Source organism: Corvus brachyrhynchos, unplaced genomic scaffold (genome assembly GCF_000691975.1).
Source record: "Corvus brachyrhynchos isolate BGI_N302 unplaced genomic scaffold, ASM69197v1 scaffold407, whole genome shotgun sequence".
Taxonomy (NCBI): domain Eukaryota; kingdom Metazoa; phylum Chordata; class Aves; order Passeriformes; family Corvidae; genus Corvus; species Corvus brachyrhynchos.
This window is the reverse complement of record NW_008239056.1, coordinates 67354-79387: the sequence shown is the minus strand read 5'-3', so window position 1 is coordinate 79387 and position 12034 is coordinate 67354. Positions and strand designations below refer to the sequence as shown.

The 12034-nt window shown below is 43.7% G+C and overlaps 1 long non-coding RNA gene across 1 annotated transcript; it reads left to right on the top strand.

Annotated features, from left to right (window-relative positions):
* The first annotated feature begins 1815 nt into the window (after positions 1-1815).
* Positions 1816-11830, top strand: LOC108447895. Its single transcript, XR_001863600.1, has 3 exons — positions 1816-2078; positions 7107-7202; positions 10794-11830. It is a non-coding gene; the product is annotated as an uncharacterized LOC108447895 (long non-coding RNA).
* Positions 11831-12034: the final 204 nt, after the last annotated feature.

Sequence of the window (12034 nt, the reverse complement as noted above, 5' to 3'; positions counted from 1 at the left end):
TCCCTGCTCAAGGTCATACCAGAAATCAATGGCAGAAGCATGAAAAGAGCCCAGCTGTCTTTAATTCACCGCAGTGACCAGATGTTCTCCTTCCCAAGCACAACCACCCCCTTTTCCCAGCACGCATAAAGTGTTGGAGAAGCTGCACAACTTGTAACACAGGCAGAGAAAAAGCAGCACAGGTGAAACTTAATCACCAGAGCATCACTCCACCAACAAACTGTCCTAATCCAGGACCATGGAAAATCTGGCCCTTTGCCTCTATCACCATGATGGATCTGTACAAATAAGTCACACCTGTACTAAACAGTGGAGAATTTTGTTTAATAAATGCAGTTTTTGGTTGACTACACACAGCCATGTTTGCTGGTACCAGAGCCCTGAGGGGCAGCCCCTGCTCGGGGTGGCACAGCAATAAATTCCAAGTTTACCCAGTCACTGCTGAGTCTCCACTGGAGATCCTTCACTTCTGTGGCAAGCAGCAGGATCTGACTCTTAATACATGAACTAGTGACACTTAATGCCTAGAAGGAGAAATCCAGTTATCTGCAGCCACTAAAATAACACTCTGCAGCTTGTCATACTCAGTCCAATTTGTTCCACAGTTTCTCAGAGACACTAGGGGAATACTCCATTCTCCAGTTCAGCAAGCTTCATCTACAGTATATTGCTTCCTAAAGAGTTGCTACAGTGGCAAAGAAAAAGAATAGAGGCTTAAAACAAAACTACAGGCTTTCCACCATGACTGCCACCAACTTCTGTTACTGAATTTAAATCTAAAGCCATTTTCTTTTTGAGATAATTGCCAGTTTCTTCTGTTTTCTCAAGCTGCTTGCTTTGGTACAGTTCTGCACTGATTTATACTTGCTTTTGACTTCACTTGATTAGGTGTAAGTGATGGAAAAAATGGCTTTAAATTTCACTGCTTTAAACACTTCTTGAACCCATAGATAACATAGGCAGACAAACTTTCTAAGTTATTGTCGTCCTTGTTTCCCTGAAATCACAGGTAGTTGAAACCATTCTGTCGTTTCTTGGGGGTTTTTTTCCATGCACAAACAAAATTCATATCCTTTCAGCTTAAGTTATTTTTAGATTGTGAGATGCAGGAGTAAATACAATGACAAAGCACAGTGGGTTTCTTTTAATACATTTGGAGCAAAACCAAGATGGAGCTGTTTGCAGCACACAGCAGACTCCCAGAAAATTGCAGTCACAGTAGATGGCAGATGTAATAAATTTCCATGCCTCCAGCCAGAACATCCAAGCTCTGATTTCTCTGCCCCAAACCAGCAGAGTAAGAGGGAGTTCTGATGAAAGGCTCTTTTTGGGACTGTTTTTCTTCAATTCATTGCCACTGACAAAGAATTCCTCCTGATCTTGTAAAAGCTCTTTGTGTGAAGTTTGTTTGGCAGCTGCTGGCACAGAGGGGAAACAAGGACAACTCTCCCATTCCCCAAAAACACCTCAAGGCTCTCACGAGCAGCACCAGGATTTCTGAAGACACTGTGAAGGTAACAGAGCACTTCCAAGGGTGATTACCACAGCAAGAGTCAAGTGAATGAACACTCAGGAAGAAATGACCAAAGGAGCCATTCAATTTTTCTTTGGAGTGCTTTGTTTCATAAATCTTCAGGCAAGCCATCAACTTTTCCATTTTGGAAATCAAATCTCAACTTCATTCTGCTTGCCAGTAACAAAACAAAAGATGCTCTATGTCTGCCCACGGAGCCCATCACATGGCCTGCAGCTATGCCATCTCTTCTGGGTGCTGACACTGAAAAAGAATTAGAGCACAGAAGAAATGCTTTTGATGGTGTGCGAACCCCAGAAGGATCCAGACCACACTAATTTAAGCTCTCTGTGCTTACAAGGAACAGCTCTTACTGTGGGTAGTTACAAACTAGAAGAGAGTTCCTTCAGTGGGAAGAATTTAACAGCTTCTTCCCTGAAGGCTCTTTTAAAATCATGTTAAGGAAAAGAAGAAATCAATAAATACACTTGTTGGAGGAGGAATTCAGAAGCTGTGTCCCTGCTGAGGCCAGTCCTGCTCCAGGGAGCTTGAAGATGGACCCAAGGTAAGGACTCTCACCTCAGCAATACAGTGAGGTTTGACTTCACCCATGAAGACATCTTAAAAATGTAAATAAATTTGCATGTTCCCCATTTTGATTGGATGTATGGGTTTGGGGAACTCACCCTGTCCCTGACTGGAAGTCTGGAGAGTGGATTTTACCTGGCATCAGTCACACTCTTTGTGTGAAAGCCTTTTATTACTAAAAATCTGCCTGTACTGCTCCTTATAGTGCTGATCCCATGATAAGTATTTCAAACCCATTTGTTTTGTTCATTGTTTTTTAAACTGAAGGGAAACATGAAAAAAATACCAAAACCCACAAGAAACCAAGCTTTCCACACAGAGCCCAGTGCTGAGCTGCAAACGTCTGCATGCCTGGGATGGACTCCTCAAGCCCTCCACATTAGCAGGCAGCAAATGTCCCCTGAATGTGCCACCTGGCACGGCTGCTCGATGCTTTCTAATCCTCCTGGAACAGCATTTTCCAGACAACTCCTATCACACACTGAGCAGTCTCCTTATGTTTGCAAAATGAAGTCAAATTGGTTTGACATCTCCTGAAAGAAGCCTTTATCATCAAAATCTGGCAGAAGAAAAAGACAGGGCTTGTTCCTGACCTAATGGTTTCCCTCCTGCTTCAGGTAAATTCTTACACTGGGAGACATTTGCATCTCAGAGCTGATTTTTCCTGCATACAGAACCAATTCTGTGCAAAAAACATCCAGAACAGCATTGCATAATAATGGAAAAAATGTCAGTTTTCTCGTCTATCCAAGCTGTGCTGAAGGCAGACAAGTTTACAGCAGCCCTTGCTTCTGCACGTCTCCAAGTGCCTCCCTGATTTATGGCACAAAGAAACTCCGAGTCAGAGCTGATTTAACTTACTCTGCTCTGGCAAAGCTGCAGGAACTTTGGCAGCAGCTGGAGCTGCAGAGCTCTAACCAGGGCTGCTGTTACTCATCTATGTTTCTGGTATTTCCATGCACTGAAGTTGTTTCCTGCTGGGCACATCTGCTGCAGTTATGGCCTCATTCTACCACCGTGGAGAAGACATTACTGTGTTTTCCTGAGCAGGAGCTACTAAGCTCTGACTATGAGTAAAGGCAGAACGTGTGGCCTCAAAATGAGAGGGGCCTGCTTGGAAAACCTGACCCCCAGTGAGCTCACAGCGGCTGCTGTGGGAATTTTGACTGGCAGGTTTTGCTATGGAGTCCAGCCTAGGAGCAAAGAGAAAGGTGAGATAAAAATGAGGTAAATTTATGGGTTTCCACAAGTAATTAAAAGCTTTTCCTAGACATCAATTACATAGAGACACCTACTGATGGACACTTTTAATCCTCTATACTGGAAGCCAATTTTCTGGAGGCTACATATTACCCATTTTTTTACAGAAGAGTTGTGCCCCAAGCGGAAGCAACAAAACAGATCTTGTGATTAACGTGCTGGTAAATTCCATGAGGAAAGAATGACTCTTGCTACAGACGCTTGTCAGGAGTTTGCCACATGCCTCATTTTCCCACCTATAACCTGACAACTGGAATTCTCCCATGTCCCGTTGTCAGTGAGGATGGCAATGTCCACACTGGACAGGAACTATTTTTTATTTGTGATTACATCACACTGTGCTGAAGGATGTTCCAGTTCTGGCCTCAAGGGATAATAAAACTCCTCCAAGGATGACCTTGTCTTCTACCCCCCAATTTCCTCCTTATCTCAGCAGCATGTGCAAAAGTAACATTTTTGCACATGGTTGGAGTATTGTAGGAATTCTTTAATTACTTCTGAGCCCAGCTATTTGCAATTCAGAAGCTTGTGTTACAACATTAAAAGGCTTTGACAAAGTAATGTGGAATTTCTAGAGGAGGCTCCAACAGCACAGTTTCTTCTTTTCATCTTCTATTTCAAGGAAGAGTGACAGCAAAAGTTAAATGCTGTTTTTATTTAGTGCTGTTTGATTGAGAGATTAAGGCTTGAATTTCTAATTTGAAGAGCAATTCTCAATGGAGATGCAGTATTTGTCTCTATTAAGGACAAGGTGCCCCTGAAATTGCAATCTGCTGCTCTTCAGAAGTTTTAAATTTCAGGAAATTATAGCTTTTTACCTTGTTTAAAAAAAAAAAAAGTAGTTTTATGATACCAGAAGTGCCTAACAGAGGATATACATATGTTTCAAATAAAAAAGGTAACCCATATAACCTTCAAGCAAGGCGCCTCTTCCAGCCACCAGCAGCCTCCCAGTAAAGCAGCTGTTGATCTTATTTCATGGCCACCTCCCTTCATAGCATGTAAATCCTGTTACCTGCAGTTGTACTTCCCATTCTCAAACCAAATCTTTTCCAGTTCCTCACCCCAATTCTGCTGTGTAGCAAAATGGAATGTGGGGATAATTATGAGGCAGACATTTAGAAACAGTCTTAAATCTCCCAGACATTATCTGCATGAGGAAACATTCTGCAGCATCCTCATGCCAAAGGACCTCATCTCTTCTTCCTCCAGTGCCCAGAAAAACCAGATCTCTTCCTGCAGACTCCTGTAGGGGTAGTGAAGATGTGGAAAATGAAATTTTTTCCACCAGGCTACAAGGGGTGATGTCCCATCACCACCTCAGCTTGTACACAGAAAACCAGCAGTGAAGCTTGAGTTTGTTTTTCACCTGAAGAAGCTCAGAGCTGTGTCCCCTGCTCCAGCTGTCACACAGCTGTACCCTGAGCTGGCAGAGCAGAGAGAGCCTTGGCTGAGCTGCAGAACCACAGCCATGAGATCCCAGTGAGCAGAGACCTCCCTGGCTCCCTTGTGAAGGGTGGCTTGATCTCAAAGGATGCAATTACAGCTCGACATGACTGATCCTCACCATTACAGACCCTGAGACACACACACCTGTCAGACTTGTCATCTGTCACCCAAACAAAATGCCAGTGACCTACAGACAGAGCTCCCCTCACCCAGCAGATTAATTCATTATAAAATAGATGCACCCAGTATGATGGTTGCAATTAACTCATGGAACTGTCAGAGCTTTCAAAAACATAAGTCAGGCTAGAGAGAGGAGGAAATGACAGACAACAAGACGACCCCAGACATTTCAAATGGGAAAAAAATGTTTCAGCCTTATTCACAATAAAATAATTTCTGTCTGGAAAGCACTGTGACTATTTATATTAAATATTGTGTTAAACTCTGTATAAAGCACCTGCTCCAGGCCATAGCAGCTTGCATCCCAAATTGAGAAAAAGTGGTGGTTGTCACCCTTATTTTACAGATGCAAGATACAGTCACAGAGAGACGAGGTGGCTTTACAAAACAAGCACGACAAACACATTAACTGAATTTGAGCTCAGATGGTGTATTGGAATGTTTTAACTGAAAGCCTTCCCTTTCCTGTCAGTGAATTTCCCAAATGCATACACCTAAGTTCCTGTGGCTTTCACTGGATTCACAGATTTGGATTCCTTCTGTTTCTACCAAATTACATAGGCTTTCCACTAATAAGAAAATCTACCAAGGCTGTTAGAACTTATTTCTCTCTCTTTCCATTTCCTTAAGGGAACCTGACTCCAGGCATCAAATACAAAGGCAGTTCTTGTGGGGACTTTCAAAGCTGCTTTCATGTCTGCTGCTCTTTGTGCTGAAGTAACAGGCTGAATTACTGCTGGAACGGGAGGATGGGCAGAGCCTGGATCCAGGCAGTGTGGAGGTGTTCTCGGGCAGCAGCCACAGGCACTTTCCCTGCACAGAGCAGGCAGGATGCAGACAGGGAGGCTCCCTGCCCTCAGCTGAAAGGTTGTCTCACAACGTTGCTTGCTCCTTCCCTGGGATGTGTTTTTTTTGTGGGGTATTTCAGTTTTACTGGCAGGCAGACTCCGGAGAGTGGCTGATTTCCACTGCCCTGAGAGCATATCCTGAGAATCACATCTCTACAGTGACTGCTTGCACTATGGAAGCAGCAGATAAGTATTATAGGATGGAAATTAGATGAATCCTACGTTGGTTTTTTTCTGAGTACAAGGAAGTAGCAGCTCTACCCTCATTTGGTCCCACTGATACTGGGCAAGGTGGTTGGAGAGCCTGGGCTGCTTTGGATGGACTCCACTGCAGGGCACCACAGGTCTGCTGGAGCAGGAAGTTTATAGAGCAGGCTCTCCATGCTAAGTAAAATTATAACAACGTCTGGCATTCTGCCTCTAGCACAACCTAAAACGAAGCCTCCTAAACTGATGCTTCAGAGGGCAACAGAATAAATAAACCTCTTAGCAATATGTCTAGCCAACCATACAATGCTTTACATGAAGAAAAACATCTTTCCTGAGCCCAATAGGAAATCATTTTGTGCCCTGAAGCATGAGATTTGTTTACCCTTAACTTAACATGCATAATGCTAGTTTTGTCTTTTTGCAATGAAATTATCCATTCTCTTTATAAATCTGGCTCTTCAGATTCCCCTGAAGAAGCTTATGGCATAAGCTGGAGAAATAAACCACTGGAATGAAACTGTGAGGGAAATTACTGTTATTCCTCCTAAACTACCTCCCCATCTATAGACATTGGACGAAAGTTCACACACACATGCAGGTGAGCACTCTCCTGAGCAGTATTTTGCTGCTAAGGGTGGCACATTAAAGTGTTGGCTAAATAACAAGATATATTTCATATTTAATTCTCCTTGAAATGCAGCATGAAAAGTGCAAATAAGAAAACTGAAAACACAGGTCTGCATTTAACACTGAAATATCTGGGTGTTTTTCTTCTTGTGTTCAAGACAATTTTGGAGGCTGAAGTAAGAAATACCATGGACCCTTCAGACAGACACCAATCCTTAGTGCAGGGGGACACCCCCCTGGGGGTCATCATCTCGTCGAGTGAGACAGATTCCATTGCACATTTTAAAGATCTATATTTTCGTAGAGGAGACACTGCTTCTGCAGTACAGCTGGGGACTTTCACGACAAGATTCCTTTCCAGAAATGTGGATTTACACCCAAAGATTAATTTGTTTGAAATCAAAACTCATGTGCTCTTTTTCTCTTCTTAGAAGCTGCTTGCAGAGGTGAAAGAACTTCCTTTTGAAGGCTCTCCAGTGAGAACTGAAAACATCATTCCAGAGAGGATGAGTGCTGTTAATCCACAGGTGATATACCTGTCAGTATTGACGAGAACAATATTTGCTGAAGGGCATAACAAATATCTCTCATATTCACATGCAAACAGCAGTGCAGGAGGGTAAACAGCATGGTCAGAGTAGCACAGCTTGTTTTTTTCCTTTCTTGTACCTGTTGATGTGCTGTGGCTGGGTATCTCCATTGCATTCCTGGTATTCAGTCTTGCAAGAACTTGTTGCAGTTCCCAAGGACATAATTTCCATTACAAATAGGGAGTGCACTGTAGAAAGACACCCAAAAAAGTAAACTAATCATCAGTTGAGGCAATGCAGACACAGTGGGGGTTCAAAAGGACTGCTGCAGCCTGCTGAGGTTAAACTCTCCAGGCTCCTCTTCACAATAAAGAAGGATTGGCCCTCCCAGATGGTAAGTCTGAGGAGCTAAATTAAGCTCTTTCTCTGAAGTGCAGGATCTTGATCATTAACTATAATAGGTGCATCACCGGCAGTGAACAGGGGCCGCACAGCCTTCACTTTGCTCAGTTCACTCACCAAGTTCAGACCTGGATACAATTCAGAGTATGCAAAGTTGGGAGTCTTGGTCCTACATTGACTATGACCTTCAGGCCATTTCAGAAAGGGATTTAGGACACTTGATTTGGGTGTCTTTTCTTGCCTGGTGCAAGACAACACCAGTGTTTCTACTTTGGTTTTTTTTTTTTTAATTTTATTTTTAATTTTTAATTGCTTTTCATCTGGCTGGGCTGGACTGAACTGCCCACACAAGCACCCAGGTGCCAGCACTGGTACAGGGCAGGTGATGGCTCAGTAGCAGTTTGTGTTTAGAGCACCCTAAAGCAGTTAAAAAACCTGCAGCCTCAGGTACTGGAAGTCAGATGATGTCAATATCCTCCTGCTTTTTTTTACTGCCATGAGCATTTGGATCACTGTATCCTTAAACCAGTCTCCTCCAGTCACACTGCTGAATCTCACTCCTTGCCAGTACTCAAGAAAAGGAATTTCAGAGAAAGACAGCCAATATAAAAAATTCATTATTGCTAGAGGATAAGTTCTATAATAAAGGCTTAAGGTAGGATACAAAGCCTAGATGGGGAGAGAATGTCTCCACTGCAGAGCCTGTGCACTGGGAAAGCCAGATAAAGGATGGGAGAAGAACACCTTATCCTTTGTTCAACACAAGGCAAATGATTGGCTTACCTTCCTCTCCATGTCTGCTTTTACAACAAAACCCAGCCAACCAAAACCATGCAAAAAGCCGCTCTCACACAACAATTTTCATTAGAAGTGTTGGTATGTTTATCCCATTACAAATCAGCAAGATCACAGCTAAGCTATCACAGCCAACCAACCCAAATCACAGCTCAGCCACAGGCACCTCAAAGGAGGAAATAAAGACGATTTTCAAAGAATCAGTCATCCAATTAATTCAAGGTTGTTATATTATGTAAATAGACATCAGAGAAGAAAAAAGCCTTAAACTTGTTAACATTCACTCATGCAAATATTGACATCGAATCCAATATGATTACTCCCCTGAGAAATGGTAAGTGTGCACCTGAGTCTCTGTGGACTTTGGGCTTAGATTTCTTGAATAAATAGCTTTCTGAGAATTATTCATTTTGTTATATATTGCACCATCTGTAGGAATACTGATACAGTAATATGAATATTACCGAAATACTGATTTTATAAAATATTCAGCTGGTCTCCTATTACAGGTGAGGGATAAGACATACTCATAAAATGAACTCAGGAAATAGGACAAACAGTCACATTATAACAAATGTTATTTGTTCCCTTGGAGTAATCAAGTTTATTAAAAACAAAGGCTGGTTAATATTTTATATTTGCAAACATCTTTTCCCACTAATGCCCTAAAGCATTTTGCAAGCTACACGCAGACAACATCTTAAGTACAATCCCTCCTCCTGTGCACCCCAGTTGCAAAGCTCTCAGCTGAATACCCAGCTGCCTCCCACACATTGGCAGCCCCTTTGTGAGGCAAAAAATAAACCCATTAAATTTCATCTAAATATTACTGCTGACATCCAGGCTAATTCAAAAAATAAAGGCTGGTCAAAATAACTGCGCCTTCTGAAATGAAGGGAAAGCATGAAGGGTGGATGTGCTGGTGTCTGCACGGGGGTGCACATATGGATATTCAAAGTGATGGCTTGGGAACCACTACAGGAGAGAAGGTTTGGAGAAGAGGCAGAGACACACATTCAAGCTTTACATTTGCTAGACTGGGACACCTTCTGCTATCCCAAGCTGCTCCAGCCTGGCCTTGGACACTTCCAGGGATGGGGCAGCCACAGCTTCTCTGGGCAACCTCTGCCAGGGCCTCCCCACCCTCACAGGGAAGAATTTCTACCCAATATCCCATCTAACCCTGCCCCCTGTCAATTTAAAACCATTCCCCCCCTTCCTGTCACTCCATCTCTTGTTCAAAGTCCTTTTCCAGCTCTCTTGGAGTACTTTTAGGCACTGGAAGGGCTCTAAAGTCTCCCTGGAGCCTTCTCTTCTCCAGGTGAACATCCCCAGCTCATCCTGCCTCCACAGGTGCTCCAGTCCTCTGAGCATCTTCCTTTTGCAAACAAAGCACCACTAGAGGACAGTGGAAGCTCAAAAATGCATGGCAGAGCCCATGGTGCTGGGAAATAAGCTGGAGATCGGGAGAAATTTGGTGCAGGAACTTCAGTCTGTAAATATCTGCCCACCCCTGTCTCATCTCGTTGCGATCCCGAGTGCAGCAGGTACATCCAGCCAGAGGGATTCCCGGGGGGACAGGGGAAGTGTTGCAGGGCATTTTAAACGGGCTGAGATTAATCGAAATTCACTGCTGGGGAGATGCCCCCCCCCAGCCCATCAACAAGCAGCAGTGGCAACTACTGCAGATGGGTGTGCCATGCCGAAATGCAATTGTTGTGACTCAGAAAAAAATTAATCAGCTAGCAAAAGAGGTGGCAGCTGTTTCTCTGATTCCATTTACATCTCATTTGTAGTGTTTACCTAGTATCTTAGGTGCATTTCCAAACACAGCTAAGAATACCCTAGCTAAGAATACCCGAATGCCCTGGTGTTTCAGTGCCTGGTAAGTAAAAGTAGGTTTAATTTTACGTGACAAACTCTACCGTTTCTTGCTAAACAGCAGGGATACAGATAGAGGAAAAAACCCCAAACATAAAAAGGAAAATAGAAAATCTCTCTTCTGGATTTCAGAGCATATTGCATAAACTCACTCTGGCCATATCTGTTTGCATGAAAGGCTCTATAAAGGATTCCTAGGATTTAAAAGGAGTCATAGAAGATATAAAAGATGTTGCCATAGATCTAAAAACAGGCATGTCAATTAGCTGTGATCCTGAAGAAAGTACTTAGCTAGAAAACACTTCAGGTATTTAACTCTCCAGCACAGCAGTACATATCTCTTGGTTCATCATGTACACATCTTTAAGTGACACTCCTTTAGTGGCAGTGTGACATATCCCTTCTCCTTCAGGGTGGTTCTAGCTTGAGACCTCCCATGGTTTTAGCCCAAGTTTGGTGCCACCTCTACTGTAATTTCTAATTCTGCTCATGTTTCTCCCATTAATTTAGGACTAACTTACTGCTTGCCAGACAAAATATGCGTAAAAATACATCACAGCTGCCACAGCACCTTTCACATTGCAGTGTCCTGGATGACAACCAGCATCACAATGAAACGGCTGCATTTGGATTTACAGCTGTAGTCACCTGCTATCCAGAGTGGGGATGATCTTTATAGCACAGAGACATAACTGAGTGGCCCGTGGCTCTGCAAGGAGTCAGTGGCAGGAGAGGAACCACAGAGTCCTGTCTTTGGTGCTCTGCTCACTCCCTGGTGGAGGTTTAATGCCACAATATACATGGGAATAGTTCTTAAGAACATTTCTCCACTCTTTTACTGTCAGGGTATGGATCATCCTTCCTGCTCTCCCCATATCATTCTCAGACATGGAACAAAATTTAAAAACCCTATCATGCTATTTTGCGTTTCAATTAAGTACAGTGGACCAGAATCCCAGCGGCTAGGCTGGGATGTGCTGGCACAGCCCCTTATGAGCAGGACAGATCCCAGTCTGCTGTGGTGAAGAGCACGGTGCACTCTCTATGCTTGTACCCTGCTGGGAACACAGGCCAGTCCTCAGACTAAGTTTTGGCTTAGGAGGTGTGGAAAGAATTTGGCAGCTTGTTCCAGTCTCCCAACCTTGCTCACCCTCACATGGAATCACAGCAAAGATCCAAAGCAACAGAGTACTATGCCAATTTCTGCGGGTTTGGCTAAGCAGCTCCCCGTTGGCATTTCCACACACAGCATCTGGATATTTCCTAACAGGGTGGCAGCCCAGGGGGGCGATTTTCAGCCTTCTCTAATTACAATGCTGCTGTCAATGAGTTAATGCCCTTGGGGAGCGGGGAGAGCAGCGCCTCGTGAACGGCTCCCACCCTGGGCGGAGATGAAGCACTGAAAGATGTACAGAGAAATGCAGCCTGCCTTGAAAGTTGAAAATTAAAACACGGACTCTTAAAATTCACATCCTGCAGCTCTCAGGCTTGTTCATGGTTGTCATGGGTTAGCAAGCATAGCCCTGGAAGTGATTTCTTGCAAAGAGGTGCTTACAGCTTCCTCCATGACCTGACAGAACCTATCAACTGGCTAGTTTGAATATTGACAATTTTTTAAGCCACTTAAAATTTTGACTGCCTCTGTGGTCCACATTTAAGAACGGACAAACCCCGGGAAGCCCTCTCTTGCTTCTGGTCTTGGGACAGGTAACTGGGCCCGACCCATGTGGGCCTCAGTGGGCCCAGCCTGG